The sequence below is a fragment of the Lepidochelys olivacea genome, assembly GCF_965140295.1.
Source record: "Lepidochelys olivacea isolate rLepOli2 genome assembly, chromosome: 5".
Taxonomy (NCBI): Eukaryota; Metazoa; Chordata; order Testudines; family Cheloniidae; genus Lepidochelys; species Lepidochelys olivacea.
The window spans coordinates 42,147,466-42,165,762 of record NC_140415.1 but is presented as its reverse complement, the minus strand read 5'-3'; the positions used below and the strand labels follow the sequence as shown (position 1 = coordinate 42,165,762).

The window sequence follows — 18,297 nt, the reverse complement described above, 5'->3', positions numbered from 1 at the left end:
TGAATTCATATCCTTTGCCTGGGTACATGGTGGTTAGAGTGAGGCATGAGAAAGGCAATGAAATAAGGCACCAGGAACCAAAGTGCTTGGTAAAAATAATTCTTGTTACCTGGTTTGCAATTTAGAATGATGAATTATCAGACCCTGTTGCCCAGATACATTTTTTTGCCCAGATACAATTTGAATTACAAAAAGATAATGGCATTTTCAGACAAGCTACCACCAGACGTTACAGAAGAAGTTTCTTCACTCATCACTGAGGATCACTTGATAGCCAGAACAAATCTGCAAGCTGAATTGATGTGGCACATGCCACCTCAAGATCAATGGCCAGGCCATAGTAATGAGGGGAGTCTTATTGCTTCAGGGGTCTTGTTTTTCATGGAGGTTCAGTCCACTGTGGAGGACTTGTCATTTTAAGGGTCAGAATTGTTAAGTTTCAAAGTGGACAGTGTCCTTCACACCCTTAAGGATTCTTGAGCTACACTTAGATCCCTCAGGATAATTATCTTAAGACAGGTTTGAGAATATGTCTTCCTTAATATCTCACATAGAGTCAAACCCAAACTCCACAGTGAGGACGTGTTTTGGTCTCCTTGGAGATATGGCTTCATGCATCTTTTTAATGACAAATGCCACACTACTGTTGCAAGCAGAGCTTTGTAAGGTTGGTTTATGTTCCCACTAGATGTCATTTGGATATGTCTCTGTGTGTGCCTCTACTGGTTCTATCCTTCCTGAAATGGTGGAGGTAGCCCAGGAATGTGTGCAAAGGAGTACCATTGCCATCAAGGACGAATGGATGCTTTACTGTTGGGAGGGGGATTCCATATGGAACATATGGATTAAAGCCTCTGGACTCTGTGGGAAGCACAAATACATATAAACTTGCTGAATCTCAGACTGGTGTTCAGAGCTTATGAGACATTCATACCTCACATTGAAGATCAATCCATCCGAATAATGACTGACAATTCAATCATATTTTATAGAAACAAACAAGGAGGGGTAAGATTTTCCCCATTGTGTCCAGAGGCAGTCAGGCTATGAAACTGGTGTATTTGACACTGAATCTTCCTCACAGCTATGCACTAAGCTGTTCTTCAGAACAGTTTGGTGGACAAACTGAGCAGACACTTCTCAAATCATGAATGAGAGATCAAGGACCTGATCTTTCATGACATCTTCTCAGACAAAGATCATCTTCAGGTGGACCTGTTTGCAATACACAACAAGAAATTTCAGGCCTTCTGTTCAAGCGTGGGTTTCAGCCCAGGCTTCCTCTCAGATGCTTTTCTGATTTTGTGGTCAAGGACCCTAATGTATACATACCTGCCAATTCAGTTGATCCCAAGGGTCTTGCAGAAAATGAGACCGGACTCAGCCGAAGCTATATTAGTTGCATCAGCGTGGCCAAAACAGTTTTGGTTCCCTAAAACCAAATGTACTGAATCTCTGAATCTGTCAGCCAAAGAAGTTATCTCTTGTTCCAGACCTGCTGATGCAGCTCTCCATCTCATGGCCTACCTACTGGATGGATTTCAGACCTAGAAAAATCTCGTTCCATATCTGTACAAAATATATTATTATATAGTAGAAAAGATTTTATGAGACAAATCTACTTGGCAAATTGGACAAGATTTTTCTTTGGCGTCAGCAGAAATCTGCATACACCTTCACAAAACACTATTCTATCATCAAGTCTTCTGAATCAGATGCTATTTTTGGAAAGCCAATACTCCAATCTCTGTTCTCCTAGATTCTGAGCTCCCACTTCCACTGAATTGCTCCACTGCTTTCAAGTCACCATAAATGCAATATGTATATGGGTAACTCTTGAAGGAGAAAAGTTACTTGCCTGTACAGTAACTGGTGTTCTTCAAGATCTGTTATACATATACATATTCCATCATTCCACTACCCATCCTGCTTCTCTTATGCTTCAGAGTCCTATATCCTTCAGATTCCATGGTAGAGAAGAAACCGGGTGGCATTTAGCCCACTCCATTCTTTATGTCCTTGGTATTGCGCATGAGGACACTAAGTGTGCACACGCGACCATAATGGACACTGCTTTCCAAAAATGGCATGTGAGGCACATGTACCCCATAAGTGTAATATGCATATGGACAACACATCTCAAAGAAATCTAGTTACTGTACCCATAAGTAACTTTTATTTCCTGTCCTGTTAGAAAGTCAAATGCAGAGACACTCACTGAAAAGTTAAGGGTGGATGCTGCCATATCAGGGGTACCAAAGAGGACAATGATTCCTAAGGAAAGAGGAGCAACTTTCAAGGATCTCTGACTGGCAAAGTGAAGCACCACTGGAAATATCCTCTGTGATCCTAGGCCTGATATTAACTTCAGTTTATGCAGCATGTACCTCAAAAATGGAAGTGGGGTAGCTACTGTAGCATGGCAGTTCTCCAGAAGCCAAAAATGAGGAGTTCAAATTGACTGAGACTCCCAGTTTTGGGCTCAGCTGCTTGCACTTGTGGCGTGATGTATAAAACCATCTGATTGACTTCTGGAATTATGGCTGCCTCATCATCTCAGTGTCAGTCAGGAGAGCCCTGTTGCTAGAAGAGTGGGCAGTGAATCTTTCCTCCAGACTAGCAATTCTGCCTTTTACAGGGAGATTTCTTTTCAGGGAAGAATTGGAGAAGAGCCAACAGTCCTTAGCCACAGCAGAAAACAAAAGTCTATCCCAAGGGAGGCCCAGGTAGCCCCTAGGATTGCAACAGGAGCAGATCCAGAGAGACTAGGACTGTATCACCTAGGGAAAAAAACTAGTTCACTAGGAAGGCAGACTTAACTGGATTAGTCCCTTTCACTAGCAAAGAAGAAGTAACAAACATCAGGAATCCCTTCAAACTTTAAACCGTCAGCCTGAGAAGCAGGGGTCTGAGTGCAGAGGACCAGAATGAGGGGAAGGCAGGAGAAACTCTTTGAGACCTGAGCCCAAGCAGCATCTTATCAATGGGTCCTGGACACAGAGATATTCAAGTGAGTTCAATGTGAGATCTTTTGGCAAATGCTTCATTCTATTGCCTTTGACACATTGACCAACCGACAAGGTGCTCAGGAGACCCTAACCTAAACCATCTCCTAAACATATAGGCCATCACCTTAGTCCTGAGAGATCAGAAGACCCCAAAAGTCTATTCCATCTATTTCACTGTCTCCATATCAATGGGGAAATTGTCATCCAGTCCGACTCTTGAAAAGAGTCATCACCTTCCTCAGGATCTTGAGTTTCAGGATGATATTATGATGGGTAGGATCACAGAAACCCCCTAGGGAACTGCCAACTGATGTGCCAAGATTACTTCTGCCCCTGCTTTCCCAGCCAGCTTGAGACTCCAGCATCCGTCTTGTTGAGCCAGACACGCCAGTCTGCTCCAACACAGACCCAAGACCTGAATCATAGAATCATAGAATATCAGGGTTGGAAGGGACCCCAGAAGGTCATCTAGTCCAACCCCCTGCTTGAAGCAGGACCAATTCCCAGTTAAATCATCCCAGCCAGGGCTTTGTCAAGCCTGACCTTAAAAACCTCTAAGGAAGGAGATTCTACCACCTCCCTAGGTAACGCATTCCAGTGTTTCACCACCCTCTTAGTGAAAAAGTTTTTCCTAATATCCAATCTAAACCTCCCCCACTGCAATTTGAGACCATTACTCCTCGTTCTGTCATCTGCTACCATTGAGAACAGTCTAGAGCCATCCTCTTTGGAACCCCCTTTCAGGTAGTTGAAAGCAGCTATCAAATCCCCCCTCATTCTTCTCTTCTGCAGGCTAAACAATCCCAGCTCCCTCAGCCTCTCCTCATAAGTCATGTGTTCCAGACCCCTAATCATTTTTGTTGCCCTTCGCTGGACTCTCTCCAATTTATCCACATCCTTCTTGTAGTGTGGGGCCCAAAACTGGACACAGTACTCCAGATGAGGCCTCACCAATGTCGAATAGAGGGGAACGATCACGTCCCTCGATCTGCTCGCTATGCCCCTACTTATACATCCCAAAATGCCATTGGCCTTCTTGGCAACAAGGGCACACTGCTGACTCATATCCAGCTTCTCGTCCACTGTCAGCCCTAGGTCCTTTTCCGCAGAACTGCTGCCTAGCCATTCGGTCCCTAGTCTGTAGCTGTGCATTGGGTTCTTCCGTCCTAAGTGCAGGACCCTGCACTTATCCTTATTGAACCTCATCAGATTTCTTTTGGCCCAATCCTCCAATTTGTCTAGGTCCTTCTGTATCCTATCCCTCCCCTCCAGCATATCTACCACTCCTCCCAGTTTAGTATCAATCATGTGCCCCAAAGCTGCAGGCTTAATTGAAAGCAACTTAAGAAGTGTTCCTGTCTAACACTCAGATGCCCAACTCCCAATCGGGTCCAAACCCCAAATAAATCTGTTTTACCCTGTGTAAAGCTTATACAGGATAAACTCAAAAATTGTTCACTCTCTATAACACTGATAGAGAGATATGCACAGCTGTTTGCAGCCCCCCTCGGTATTAATACATACTCTGGGTTAATTCATAAGTAAAAAGTGATTTTATTAAATACAGAAAGTAGTATTTAAGTGGTTCCAAGCAGTGATGAGCTGCCAAAATCTTAACAACCGGTTCCCTCCTCACCCCACAAGGGGGTCATGACCCACCCCTGCCCCCCGGGACGCCTGCCCATCCAACCCCCTGCATTCCTTGATGCCCCCCCGGAACCCCTGCCCCATCCACCCCCCTCCCCTGTCCCCTGACTGCCCCCAGAACCGGGCAGGAGGGTCTTGTGGGCCACCGTAGTGGTTGCCCACCCCATCCCGCCCCTAAGAGCCAGCGGGACCTGCCGGGGGGCAAGGTGGGGAGTTCCAGTGGTGCTTACCTGGGGCGGCTCCCAGGAAGCATCTGGCAGGTCCCTCTGGCTCCCAGGGGCAGGGTAGCATAGCTGGGGGGGAGCAGGGGGAGCAGCCGCTCCCCCCATTGATCACATCAAAAGTGGCGCCTTAGGCGCCGACTCCATGGGTGCTCTGGGGCTGGAGCACCCACGGGGAAAATTTGGTGGGTGCAGAGCACCCACCGGCAGCTCCCTGCCCTGCGCCTGGCCCCCGCTCACCTCCGCTCCACCTCCTCCCCTGAACGCGCCACCCCACTCTGCTTCTCTGCCCCCTCCCCGGCTTCCCGTGAATCAGCTGTTCGCGCGGGAAGCCTGGGAGAGCTGAGAAGCAAGCGGCAGCTTCACGCTCAGGCCGAGGGAGGCGGAGTGGAGGTGAGCTGGGGTGGGGAGCGGTTCCCCTGCGGCCCTGCCCCTGGGTTACCTGCTGCGGTGCAGGTGGCCCTCCTCACACACCCCCGGCCCAGTTTACCTCTGCCTCCCTAGGCCTGAGCGCGAAGCCACTGCTTGCTTCTCAGCCCTCCCCGGCATCCTGTGTGAACAGCTGATTCATGGGAAGCTGCGGTGGGGGGGGAGAAGCAGACTGGGGCAGAGCGTAACTCGGGGCGGAAGCTGAGTGGAGGTGAGCTGGGGCCGGGGGCGGGGAGGGGAGCTGCCGGTGGGTGCTCTGCACCCACAAAATTTTCCCTGTGGTTGCTCCAGCCCTGGAGCACCCACAGAGTCAGTGCCTAAGGCGCCACTTTTGGCCGGTTGTTAAATTTAGAAGCCCTTTTAGAACCAGTCGCAGGACAACCGGTTCTAAAAGGGCTTCTAAATTTAACAACCGGTTCCAGCGAACCAGTGTGATCCGGCTCCAGCTCACCACTGGTTCCAAGTAGTAACAGACAGAACAAAGTGAATTACCAAGCAAAAGAAAATAAAATACGCTAGTCTAAGTCGAGTACAGTAATAAAACTGAATACAGATAAAATCTCATCCTCAGAGATGTTTCTATAAGTTTCTTTCACAGACTGGACGCCTTCCTAGTCTGGGCACAATCCTTTCCCCTGGTACAGCCCTGGTTCCAGCTCAAGTGGTAGCTAGGGGATTTCTCATGATGGCCACCCCCTTTGTTCTGTTCCACCCCCTTATATATCTTTTGCAAAAGGCAGGAATCCTTTGTCCCTCTGGGTTCCCACCCCTCCTTCTCAATGGAAAAGCACCAGGTTAAAGATGGATTCCAGTTCAGATGACATGATCACATGTCACTGTAAGACTTCATTACCCACTTGCCGGCCCACAGTATACAGGAAGACTTACAAGTAAAACAGAGCCATCTACAGGTAATTGTCCTGGTTAATGGGAGCCAGGTTAATTAAGATTCCAAACCACCATTAATGGCCCACACTTTGCATAACTACAATAGGACCTCAGAGTTATATTTCATATTTCTAGTTTCAGATACAAGAGTGATACATTTATATAAATAGGATGATCACACTCAGTAGATTATAAGCTTTGTAATGATACCTTATGAGAGACCTTTTGCATGAAGCATATTCCAGTTACATTATATTCATCCATTAGCATATTTTTATAAAATCATATAGAGCGCAACGTCACAGATGTCATTAAAGGCAGTTATTTAAGAAGTGAGCCCAGACAAACTCCTACACTTAATGAATCTCCAGAATGTGTACCCGTATGTGCTGCTCCTGCAGTCTCATTGGAAGATATATCTGCAATTTGCTGTCCTGGACCATCACCTTTAGTACCAAGTCCTCCCCGCAGCCCTCAGAAGAAAGGTCATATGCATCATCCCATATCTGGACAAATTGTGTCAGAAGCTTCATCCCAGTTGTGGTGGAGGAGTTCAGTGGTTACTGGAAAGTCATGGATTAGTGATAAACAAGAAGTGTTCCGTCAATTCCACACAAGAGCCTTTGTACCTGGGAGCAACTTTCAACAGCATTTTATGTAGATTTTTCTTATGCAGGAAACAATAAACAAGATATATAGCCAAGTGAAGGACCACAGTGTGTTATTGCTTGGAGGCTCTTGAACTGGTGGCAGCAAACCTGGGAGAAGTGCTCTGGTGAAGGACCACAGTGTGTTATTGCTTGGAGGCTCTTGAACTGGTGGCAGCAAACCTGGGAGAAGTGCTCTGTGTATGCTATTACCTATAGTCTCTTCAGCACATCTTCCTCTTGCACTGAAGTGGAATAGGCAGATTCCCCTCAAACCTTTTAATATTGCACAGGTTGTCCAAATCTTTCTTGGGTGATGTCTAGCAGAGGAAAACTGCAAGAACGATGTCCTCTGGACTTGCTAGCGAGAAGGAAATTTTGATCATGGATGCGTGAAGGTCCCATTTAGGAAAGACAGTAATCCATGTCAAGTGGTCATTGGTCAAAAGGAAGGGGTCTATAAACACGCTGCAGGCCAAGGTGGTGAGGCTTGCTTTGTTGCACTTCCAAGAAAAGCTAAAAAATCTCAGCAATGAGAATTCAATTACACAATGCCATAATATGCATCAGTCACCAAGGAGGCACAAAAAGTCAGTGAATTTCCAGGGAACCAGACCTATTGATAACTTCGGCTGAAAATTTCTATCATTCTGTCATCAGTCCACACTGAGAAAAATAAATAACACAGGTTACTGCGTGAACAAATAGTTGACTCAAGGAAAATATGAACTAACCACCCCCACTCCAGGTCTTTGCCTGTCTATGTGAAAACTGGGACGGTTCTCAGATGGTTCTTATGGCATTCAGGAAAAGCAGAGAAGTCCCAAAATATTTCAGCAGGTACAAAGAAGCAGGAGCAAAACAAATGTCCTATTAACTCCCTAAACTGTCAATCTACTGCACCTTTCCCCCCTTCCTGTTCTGCTTAGAGTCATATAGAAGATTGCTAGATCAAGAGGAAGTTTTCACATTCATAGCCCTAGATTGGCTGAGAAACCTGTGATATTTGGACCTGGTGAACGTGTCTATGTTCTCCCCTCCCCCACTCTTCACACCTTCACTGGCTCCTGTTAATTCTGTGGTTTCTTCACAAAAAGTGATTTCTCCAATCAAGGAAGCCATCAGATTCAAAGCCACACTCTAGGATTTGGAGAACTTTATGTGGCAAAGTGAAGATGGTGCCATTCAAAGCCATGGTACCAGTCTTAAGTGAATTTCCTGCAACTGGTCTAGTCTTTGGCATGAGTGTCCGTTTCATTAGAATTTTAAGTTTCATTACAGTAACTATTGTGGATTTCAGAGGTTTAATGGACATGGTCTCAATAGGCTGCCAGCCCAATATTGTGGCCAGGTTTCTGCAGGCAGCAGATAAGGTAAGACTGATAGTTTATCCCCTGGTTTCTGAATGGAATTTAAACTGGTGATGAATGGTTTTATGGTTCCTCCTTTTTGAACATTGGATAAGGATTTCCCAATAATTAATATTCTTAAGTACTATTCTTATTTTTAGTAACAGTATATGTTTAGCAATAGGAGAGCAAAGCCTTATCTTCAAGCAATAGTATATGATTTTTCACCAGAATAAGAACGTTGTTGGGTGCTCTGCTGTAATTCAAGCCCAAGACTTGCTGGCCTTTCACCTGAACAGGGAATCCACCCTACCCACTTTCAGCCCCAACCCTAAGATTCGTAAAGAGGAAAGACTGCCTTACTTGGATGTCCATAGGGCAGTGGTTCCCAAACTTGTTCCGCCACTTGTGCAGGGAAAGTCCCTGGCGGACCTGGCTGGTTTGTTTACTTGCTGCATCCGCAGGTTTGGCCGATCGCGGCTCCCAGTGGCCACGGTTCGCTGCTGTAGGCCAATGGGAGCTGCTGGAAGTGGCGCGGGCCGAGGGATGTACTGGCCGCCGCTTCCAGCAGCTCCCATTGGCCTGGAGCAGCGAACTGCGGACACTGGGAGCCGCAATTGGCTGAACCTGCGAACGCGGCAGGTAAACAAACTGGCCAGGCCCGCCAGGAGCTTTCCCTGCACAAGTGGCAGAACAAGTTTGGGAACCACTGCCATAGGGACTTACAGACTTTCTTTGAAAGGATGCCACAGTTTTGGCCAAAGTCTCAAAGATCTTTCATCCTATACCAGGATTTAAAGGTCAAGTGTCCTCCAAATCCACCATGTTTAGATGGATTAAGGAACTGACTAGAGAGATTTATGTTACATCAGAAAATGAAATACCAGCTCTTTAAAAGTCACAGTACCTATTTACTAGGCTCTCGATAGGCAGTCAGAAGGAAATTCTTTAATAGGGAGTTGCAAATTTTTCTCTTGGGTTTCTGCCCACATCTTTGGCAAACAGTACAGAAAAGATTTACAGTTGTGGCCTTTTCAGGAGGGTATTGCAGGCAAAAATAAGTGATAATCCCGTCTATACAAAAATTAACTGCTTTGGGATGTTTCAATATCTGGACTGGTATGGAACATCAAAGAGAGAAGGTGGAAATTTTCTTAGCTGCTAATTTTCTTTTTGAGATCTTCTGTATCAGTCTGGGCCCCCGTCCTGCAAAATTTGAGTTTCTGTCTCATTGTTGAGAGTTTCAGTGCAGAGTCACAAACCAATACTCAGATTGCTACAGTTTAAGTTATTTGTTAGTGGTTATTGAATAGTGTTAGTCTAATTTTTTTCTTTGGAACTACTTTAGAAATATTCAACTGAAGGCTGATGTGGCTAGACCCTTATTATGGAGGGTATGACATCATCATAGTCTTAGTGTTCTGTCTCTACAGAACATCTCAAAGGAAGAATTAACAGGTAAGTAAAATTTCCCCTTCTTCCACATTAGTGGGTCTTAATAATGCCTTCTGTTGGACCTTTATTCATTATGGTCCGAGCCTGCAAGGTGCTAGGTGCCTCCTGTGCCTTGCCAAGTGTTCTCAACTACCTTCGAAGCAAATATGCTTAAGAGGCTCTCAACCTAGTAGATTCAAGTCCCTGATTTCTGACTTTGCCATAATACGTGGATATGAGATTTGGAGAAGTCATTCTCTTACTTAAAAAGAAAAGGAGTACTTGTGACACTTTAGAGACTAACAAATTTATTTGAGCATAAGCTTTCGTGAGCTACAGCTCACTTCATCGGATGCATTCTGTGGAAAATACAGTGGGGAGATTTTTATATACACAGAGAACATGAAACAATGGGTGTTACCATACATACGCATCCGATGAAGTGAGCTGTAGCTCACGAAAGCTTATGCTCAAATAAATTTGTTAGTCTCTAAGGTGCCACAAATCCTCCTTTTCTTTTTGTAGATACAGACTAACATGGCTGCTACTCTGAAATCTTTCTTACTTAAGTAGCTCATTGTTGCTGTTTCCAATCCACCCTATTGTTCTACATTTTGGATAATAATTTGTCTTTTGTTTAATTTAAGAACTTCTTTCTAATGCAAATATAGCCATATTTTTTTATCCAACAGATATCTTGGTAGTTAAACTCCCCCAACTCCCAGTGTTTTTAGATTTCTTAAACTCTGTGATTCAGTAGGTGATTTCCTTAGAATCCATTCCAGTTTAAATAATAAAGAACCAATTTCTGTAATAATAGACTTATTACCTATTTTCTAATGTTGACTTTACAGGTAGTATGCTCTGTCTACCTGTTAGTCTATTATTAATTAAGAAAATAAATGGTATGATGGCTCTGTGATGACTTTGGGTTACCTTGCAAGATGTTGGAGGGCAGCTGAAAGTGAATTAGGCCTGTTTGTATGCATTTTTAATTGTCTGAGAATATTGAGTAAAATAAAAGTATATTCAACAATTTCTGGGGTTTCATGAATCATTCAAAGCTTCATTTCAATTGAGTTCCATGCCAAGTGTAAGGTACACTTCTTTAGCCTGGCCTTCATTAACAAACACACACAGCACAGCTGACACACACATACAAAAACAACCCTCACAATGAAGGCAGTAGAAGATCATGAATAGAATAGAATATTACTGCTGAAATGCCTCAGATGCTGGAGATCTATATCAGAATACCTGTCAGACCCAAATTAAATACAGATCAAGGACTGGAAATTAAGTCATCTGAGGTTCATGGTTTGGTATGTAGAATACTGGCCCTATGCCAAAAAGCACTCTTATCTGAGGAACCAGTGACAGACTTAAGGTCTGATGTCTTATGAACCACCAGGGCTGGAAAAGAATGATGTATTTCATAACAAAATGGGAACCCTGGAAATACAAGCCATCAGACCTTAAAATCACATCTTTCTAATTACCATCTTGCCTTCTTTCCTTCTTTTTTTGCTTCAATTCCAAGCTGTTTATAGTTGGTGCCATTTAAAAGTCCTTGGGGTCACAAATCAATTATTTATACCATCTCAGAGCAACTACAAATCCTAACTTTTGACCAGAATATAGCAATAATTTCCCAGCATTACCAGGTTTTAACAGATTAACCATTATAATTATAGCAGAACTCAAGTAAAGGAAAAAACACAAGATTGTAATTAGAATAGGATGATTTTAAAGCATGAGTCACCTAATATATTTTTTAATATTTTCTTGTGTTGTTGAATGTTTACTTTATAAAACTTCTCAACAGTCACACAACATTTAAATAAAAATTAATCAAATCCTGAATTGGCCAGTGCCCACTAATTTTAAATTTTGTGGACTACTGAAAATTTTTATAAAGTTAATATTTAGCAACAGATTGATCCCATACTTTCTAGTCTAATATCTCACAATCTTTCCAGGCCACAAATACTTCGGTGGACCAGTACTAATGCTTTTGGGAACAGTAAACTTTTCCTAATATTGCTCCTGAACCAAACATCAAAGAAAAAAAAAGTTTCCTGCATCGTGACCCTTTATAGACAACATAGTAGCTGAAAACATTGGGGAAAATAGCAAATTATTTATGAATTCTATTTAAGGAAAGCAAAATTGAGCATTACTACAGAACCACTGAAAATCAAAGGGAGGGACTTTGACATGAGACATGATCAAATGTAGGCCAGGTAATCTACTATAATGTCAGTCCTAGGTAAAAGTCTAAAAAAAATAAATAGAAGTTGGAGAGTGAGTATGGGTTAAGGCACACATTTAGCAACTGGAACAAACATGGTTTTACTTCCTCCCCCTAAAAAAATCTTAACAGACCGACCTATTTTTTTTCTTGTGCAGAAGTCTAGATTATGTACAGAGAGAATGACTATAATGCTTTTTGTCTTAGACTTTAAATATGGTTGTACTCTGAAAAGTGTCTGTACAAATGGCTTCTTCTTACTCAGTCTCTGTGTATATTCAGAGTCCTAACTGCTTACCTTGGTGACCAAAGTAAGTTTTTGCTACCCATTTTCTCTTGTTAGCACTGCCGAGCCAATAAAGATCAACTAGAATGCAGGTTTATAAACTGGACAACAAATCAGCTCAATGGAATTCAATGGAAAAAATGAAAGTGTGTCACAGTTGGGAGAAAGCATTTAGGACCCAATCCTGCACACCCTAACTCCTGTGAGTAGTCCTTATTCATGTTAATACTATAGTCCCATTCAAAATAAATGGGAGTAATCACTCTAAGGACTGCTGTCATGGGTGAGGGTTTTTAGAATCAGATCCATAGTGGAACTGAAATATGATAATTGTTTTTCAATTTGTTTGTCAGTGACCTAGAGCTGGGCTGTGCCTGTGGCATTGCAGAATTTATTGATGACATGAGAATGTTATATCCAAAATGAAATGGATAATCTTCAAAACTACTGTATTTATACTAGAGATGGTCCTAATTCATATCTAGATCTAAACTTCCCCAAAGCTCCAGGAGAATTTGATTCAGTGATCCAATTAAAGCCCATCTTGAATTTAAACATACTGGACCAAATCCTGCAGACCATACTTAGTCCCTGATTCTGCAAATATTTATGCAAGTGTTTAACTTTATGCATGAGTAATCCCATTAGACTAGTCACGAGGGTAAAGGTAAGCAAATGTATGAATATATGTAAGGATGTGTGTTAGGGCTGGACTACACTGAAAAGTTATATCGGCAGTTACTTCTCTCAAGGATGTGAAAAATCCACACCCCCTGAGAGATGTAGGTAAGTCAACCTAACCCCCAGTGTAGACAGCACTAAGTTGATGGAAGAATTCTTTGGTCAACCTAGCTAGTGCCTCATGGGGAGGTGGATTACCTACGATGATGGGAGAACCCCTCTCGTCACTCTAGTAAGGCCTGGTCTACACTGGGGGGGGGGGCACGAGCTAAGTCGGTCTAAGTTATGCAACTTCAGCTATGAAAGTAGCGTAGCTGAAGTCGACGTACTTAGAGCTACTTACCGCAGTGTCTTCACTGCGGTAGGTCGACTGCTGACGCTTCCCCGTCGACTCCGCCTACGCTTCTCACGCCAGTGGAGTACTGGAGTTGACAGGAGAGCGCTCGGCAGTTGATTTATCATGTCTTCACTAGACTCGATAAATCGACCCCTGCTGGATCGATCTCTCTGGAGGTAAGTGTAGACGTGCCCTTAGTGTCTACACGGAAGCATTACAGTGGTGCAGCTGCACTGCTGCTGCTGTGCCGCTGTAGTGTTTTAAGGGTAGATATAGCCTTAGTCTTTACTAAGCCTTACTCAGGTAATGTACGGACTGAAAAAGGACAGAGTAAGGATTCAGGATTGATCCCATATTTTTATATATGTGTATATAAATGTGTTATTTATATATGTTATTGATATATGTAAACTTGATATAAAAGATACACAGTTGATACAAGATACAATAATTTATCAATATGTTAATAAGAAAATATTTAATAGACTCAACTAAAAGAGATTATTCACGTTTACATTTTACAACAGATACATATATGTATATTATCAATATACTGTAAAAATATGACTGAATATATCTATAGATGCAGTGATTTCCACATAGGTAAGTATTATAAAAATGTGCCCATTTTGTAAAGTTTAAAACCTATTTTCAATGTTAATATGCTGTTTGGTCTGAGAGCAGACTTTCCTCCAGCACTGAATGCTGATATGTAGGTGCCATTGGGTGTATGTACCCCAAGCTACCCCAGCGACTAAAGGGTTAAAGTAGACACTGCCAGCCACTGCTGATAGGAAGTCCCCACAGCTGGGAGGATAAAAGGGCTGGGAAGCAGAAAGGTGGGGCAGCCACCTAAACAGAGTTAGCAGGCTGGAGGAAGGAGCTTCTGTCTGCAAGCTACCAGAAAGCTGCTCAAATACAATGCCCCAGGAAGGGAATGATCTGACCAGAAGACTAGAGAGATTACAGAGACCCAAGGGGAAGGTAGGCAAGATTGGTAGGCAACTGGCAAGATTGACAACCCTCTGACTCTGTTTACTTAATTTGAGGGCCCTGAGCTGGAACCCAGTGGAGTGGGTGGGCCTGGGTTCCCCTACCAACTCCTGAAGGACGGGACAGCGGAGGAAGCTCCTCAGACTCTGGAGCACTAAGAATGAACTGACTCTCCTGTTGGGCTACATGAGCACCAGGGGCTGTGCCACATTTGGCCAGAGGGAGGAGCTGTCGAGTTGACATGCCATCTCACAGTTGGGTTTTAGGTATGCTGCTGAGATTTCTGAGGATTAGTATTGTCATGTGAGTACTAAAGGGGGCTAGTATGTGCTGCATCTGGTTTTTAGCATTTTATCCCAAACAGACCCATACTACAATGGCATCCGCAGGGCTGCAGTGGTTTTTACTATTGCAGAAACAAAGCCATAGCGATGAATACATTTTAAAGTAGGGCTTCCCATGTGCCATTAAATTGATCAAAGCTATAATAGCTCTTTGCTGTGATGGTAAACTTGAGAGCTTAAGCCTGTGAACGGGGGTGGCCAACCTGAGCGTGAGAAGGAGCCAGAATTTACCAGTGTACATTGCCAAAGAGCCACAGTAATATGTCAGCAGCCCCCCATTAGCTCTCCCGCCGCTCCCAGCACCTACCGGCAGCCCCTCTGATCAGTGCCTCCCCCTCCATCCCCGCACCTCCCAATCAGCTGTTTCATGGTGTGCAGGAAGCTCTGAGGGCGAGGCGCGAGGGCATGGCAGGCTCAGGGGAGGGGCAGGAAGGGGTGGAGTGGGGGCAGGGCCTGTGGCAGAGCCAGGGGCTGAGCAGTGAGCCCCCCCCGGCACGTTGGAAAGTTGGCACCTGTAGCTCCAGCCCCGGAGTCGGTGCCTGGACAAGGAGCCGCATATTCACTTTTGAAGAGCCGCGTGTGGCTCCAGAGCCACAGGTTGGCCACCCCTGCCTGTGAAGTTCAGAGACGAGGATGCTACAATATCGTTTGTAGTGTATATTAAATCTAATCAGGATTAGGAATTTATAGACTCTCCTGAAATATTAAAATTAAAAACTATGTTTAGGTTAAAAATATGCCACAGAGTGCCTTACTCTGATCTCATCCCAATTTTACACTGGTGTAGCTACATTAATTTCATCAGAGATACTCTTGTCTTACATACTTATGGGCTGTTTAATTGTGGTATAGATGTTTGCGCCTGTAGCCTGAGCCCTGTGAGCCCGAATCAGCTGACACAGGCCAGCCACAAATGTTTAATTGCAGTATAGACATAGTCATACAGTGCAATCAGACTCAGGCTCAGAAAATCTCCCAGATATACACTTATGGAATCCACCTAACATTAAGAAAAGGGATGTTGATGGAACACTTGTAGCATCTAGGTGTATACATAAATTGTATAAAGAAAAGAAGTACTTGTGGCACCTTAGAGACTAACAAATTTATTTGAGCATAAGCTTCTGTGACCCTCAGCTCACTTCATCAGATGCATCCGATGAAGTGAGCTGTAACTCACGAAAGCTTATGCTCAAATAAATTTGTTAGTCTGTAAGGTGCCACAAGTACTCCTTTTCTTTTTGCGGATGCAGACTAACACGGCTACTACTCTGAAACCTGTCATAAATTGTATAGTGATTCTGGATCACATTCTCAGGTTAAAAATTTTCACCATATTTGTGGTACAGAAATAATTTTTCCCCTTCCCCTTTCACAAACACTGTGAAGGGTACTGTGGAAGTTTTTTTCAGCTTTATCTGGGGTACCTAAATGGGATAACTGGTTAAAAACAGATAGCACAGGATATATCCCACACAATAAATTTACTGCAATTTCAGGGTTGTGGGAATTGGGGCATCTTTGTCCTTCGCATTGGCCTTGTCAGTTTCTTCATCCTCATCTATGTTTCTGTGGTTTGGTTTGGATTTTAATCATTGGCCCAAATCACTCCTACTACTTTTGTGCCTGGAGAGGGGATCTCCATGCAGAAGTGTGGCCAGGTTCCTCCATAACATTCCCTCAGAACCTGTTTGACCTCTCTGTTGTCTGGCATCTGCGCTGGAGGGGGTAATAGAGATAGAGATGGTCAGGGTGGAGGATCAAGAGGGAGACATATAGCTCTCTTGGCCCCCTGGAAATTTTCTGGAAAATTTGAATACAACCTCAATCTGTATTAATTTATGTTTTTGCATAGCCTCCCCAGGACCTTCAGCGGTCAGAGGGGAGTCCCTGGTAGCATGGTTCTATTTTTCATAGCTCATGGCAATCCTGTTCCAAATTTTCTTAATTTATAAAATACAGAGTATCAGGTTTCTATACTAAGTTTATAAAATGCGTCAATCATCCAAGTACTTTGAAAGAAATAACAGTTCTGGAGCAGAATGAAAGAGAGAAACCAAAATTATTCAGTCTTGGTAATGGTGATGTAATCTAGCCCCTTTAAGTGAATGACTGCTTTCTAATCATTCTCTTGGCTTTCTTGTTACTATATATATTTTGACTTCATTATAATGAGGCTGCTGTCATTAGAGAAGAGGAGGCAAGCTTCTGAATATTCTTGAGGGACTTAAACTTAGATGATTTGAAATTAACCTGAAAGATCTATAATTCTCCTTGCAATTAAGGATTTTTTGGAGGAGGGGTGCATGGAGGATGGTGGAGAAAAGTAGTTTTATAGATTAAGGCCTGATCCTGTAAACTAATTTGAGTAGGTAGACCCTTATGCACACACAGAGCTCCATTGAAGTCAATAGGGCTTTGCAGGGGTCTGACCATGCACATCAGCTTGCAGCATCAGGACTTAAAGATCAAGTGCTGCACCACTGAAATCCGTGGAAATTTCCTCATTGTTTGCAATAGTAGCTAGAGCAGATGCTAGATGCTCAATTCATCACTGCTTACTTAAGCAAAATTCCCATTTGAAGTTTATCTGAACAAGGAGTGCAGAATCAGGCGGTAGGTGATACTTCTGCCTATTTAAAATACTGGTCTGTGTTCTTTCCGTACCCAAAATGATCAGTGCAAACAATAAAACATTTGGGTGCACAGGAAATGTAAGATCAGGCTCATCAACAGCTACTGTGTTAAAAAAAGAAAAGAAAAATTTACACTAACAACTGGGCTAAAGAAGAAAGGACTCTGGTTATTATCTCTGAATCCTTTGCATTTGGTGTTTTGAAGATGTATTGGGGGAAATGTTTTGAGCCCTGATCCTGCAAACGTTTGTGCATGTTAATAACTTTTACACTTGTGAGTAGATCCATTTAATTCATTGGTATTACTAACTGCATAAAGTTACTCGTGTGTTTACATGATCGATGCCTTCATTGATACTTACCTTTTTTAATTATCAATGTTTTTTCCTTCAGTAGTTTTGTTGAAATATTTAGAAAATACGAATTAATTAGGGTTAAAAATTGAGAAAATACAATGCATAATTAAAGGGTGTTTTTCCTCTTATTTATCTCCAAATAAAAAGTAATGAAAATTTGAAATGTGCAAAATAATAGTTGTAGAACATTCACTTGTGAAATTATTTTCCTTTGGCAAGGTGTATGGAAAAAATCTAGTGGGGAAAAACCCAAAACAAAACAAAGGTGTTGGCAAAATTTACAGGAATGTTAGAAATTTTTAATAAATGTTGGCATAGGGATTCTTTAAAAATTCTAACATATTCACATGTGAAATTAAAGTAAAAAGCAGATTTCCTATTTTATGCACACTAACTGAACAATCATATTTAGCAAAATATAAAGCTTTCTAACAAAGGAACTCTGTCTGACTTTTGGCTTTCTCTATGTTATTTGTTCCATTTCATTAAAATATTATTTTTGAACATGGGCATACTTTGAAAAAACCCAACAATGATTATAAAGAAGAAAACATTAACTTTTTCAAGAATGATGACCCTCGCTGAAATGTGAAATTTGTCAGACTAAACACTACTAATGCATTAGAACAGAGACCTTTGGCTCCAGGTATTTCGTCATTCATGAAATTTTATTGGCATATTTAAAGATCATAGGCAATTTTTATCACAGTATCTATTTCTTTGCCCAGATGGAAGAATATAGATTAAGGACCCAATCTTGCAAACACTTAAGCATATCTTTATACACTTG

The 18,297-nt window shown here is 42.7% G+C and overlaps 1 protein-coding gene across 3 annotated transcripts in view; it reads left to right on the top strand.

Moving 5' to 3' along the window:
• ADAMTS6 (ADAM metallopeptidase with thrombospondin type 1 motif 6) overlaps window positions 1-18,297 on the top strand; it is a gene marked incomplete at its 5' end in the record, with an annotated part of 323,894 nt that overhangs the window by 156,706 nt on the left and 148,891 nt on the right. The gene's annotated exons all lie outside the window — the stretch shown is intronic.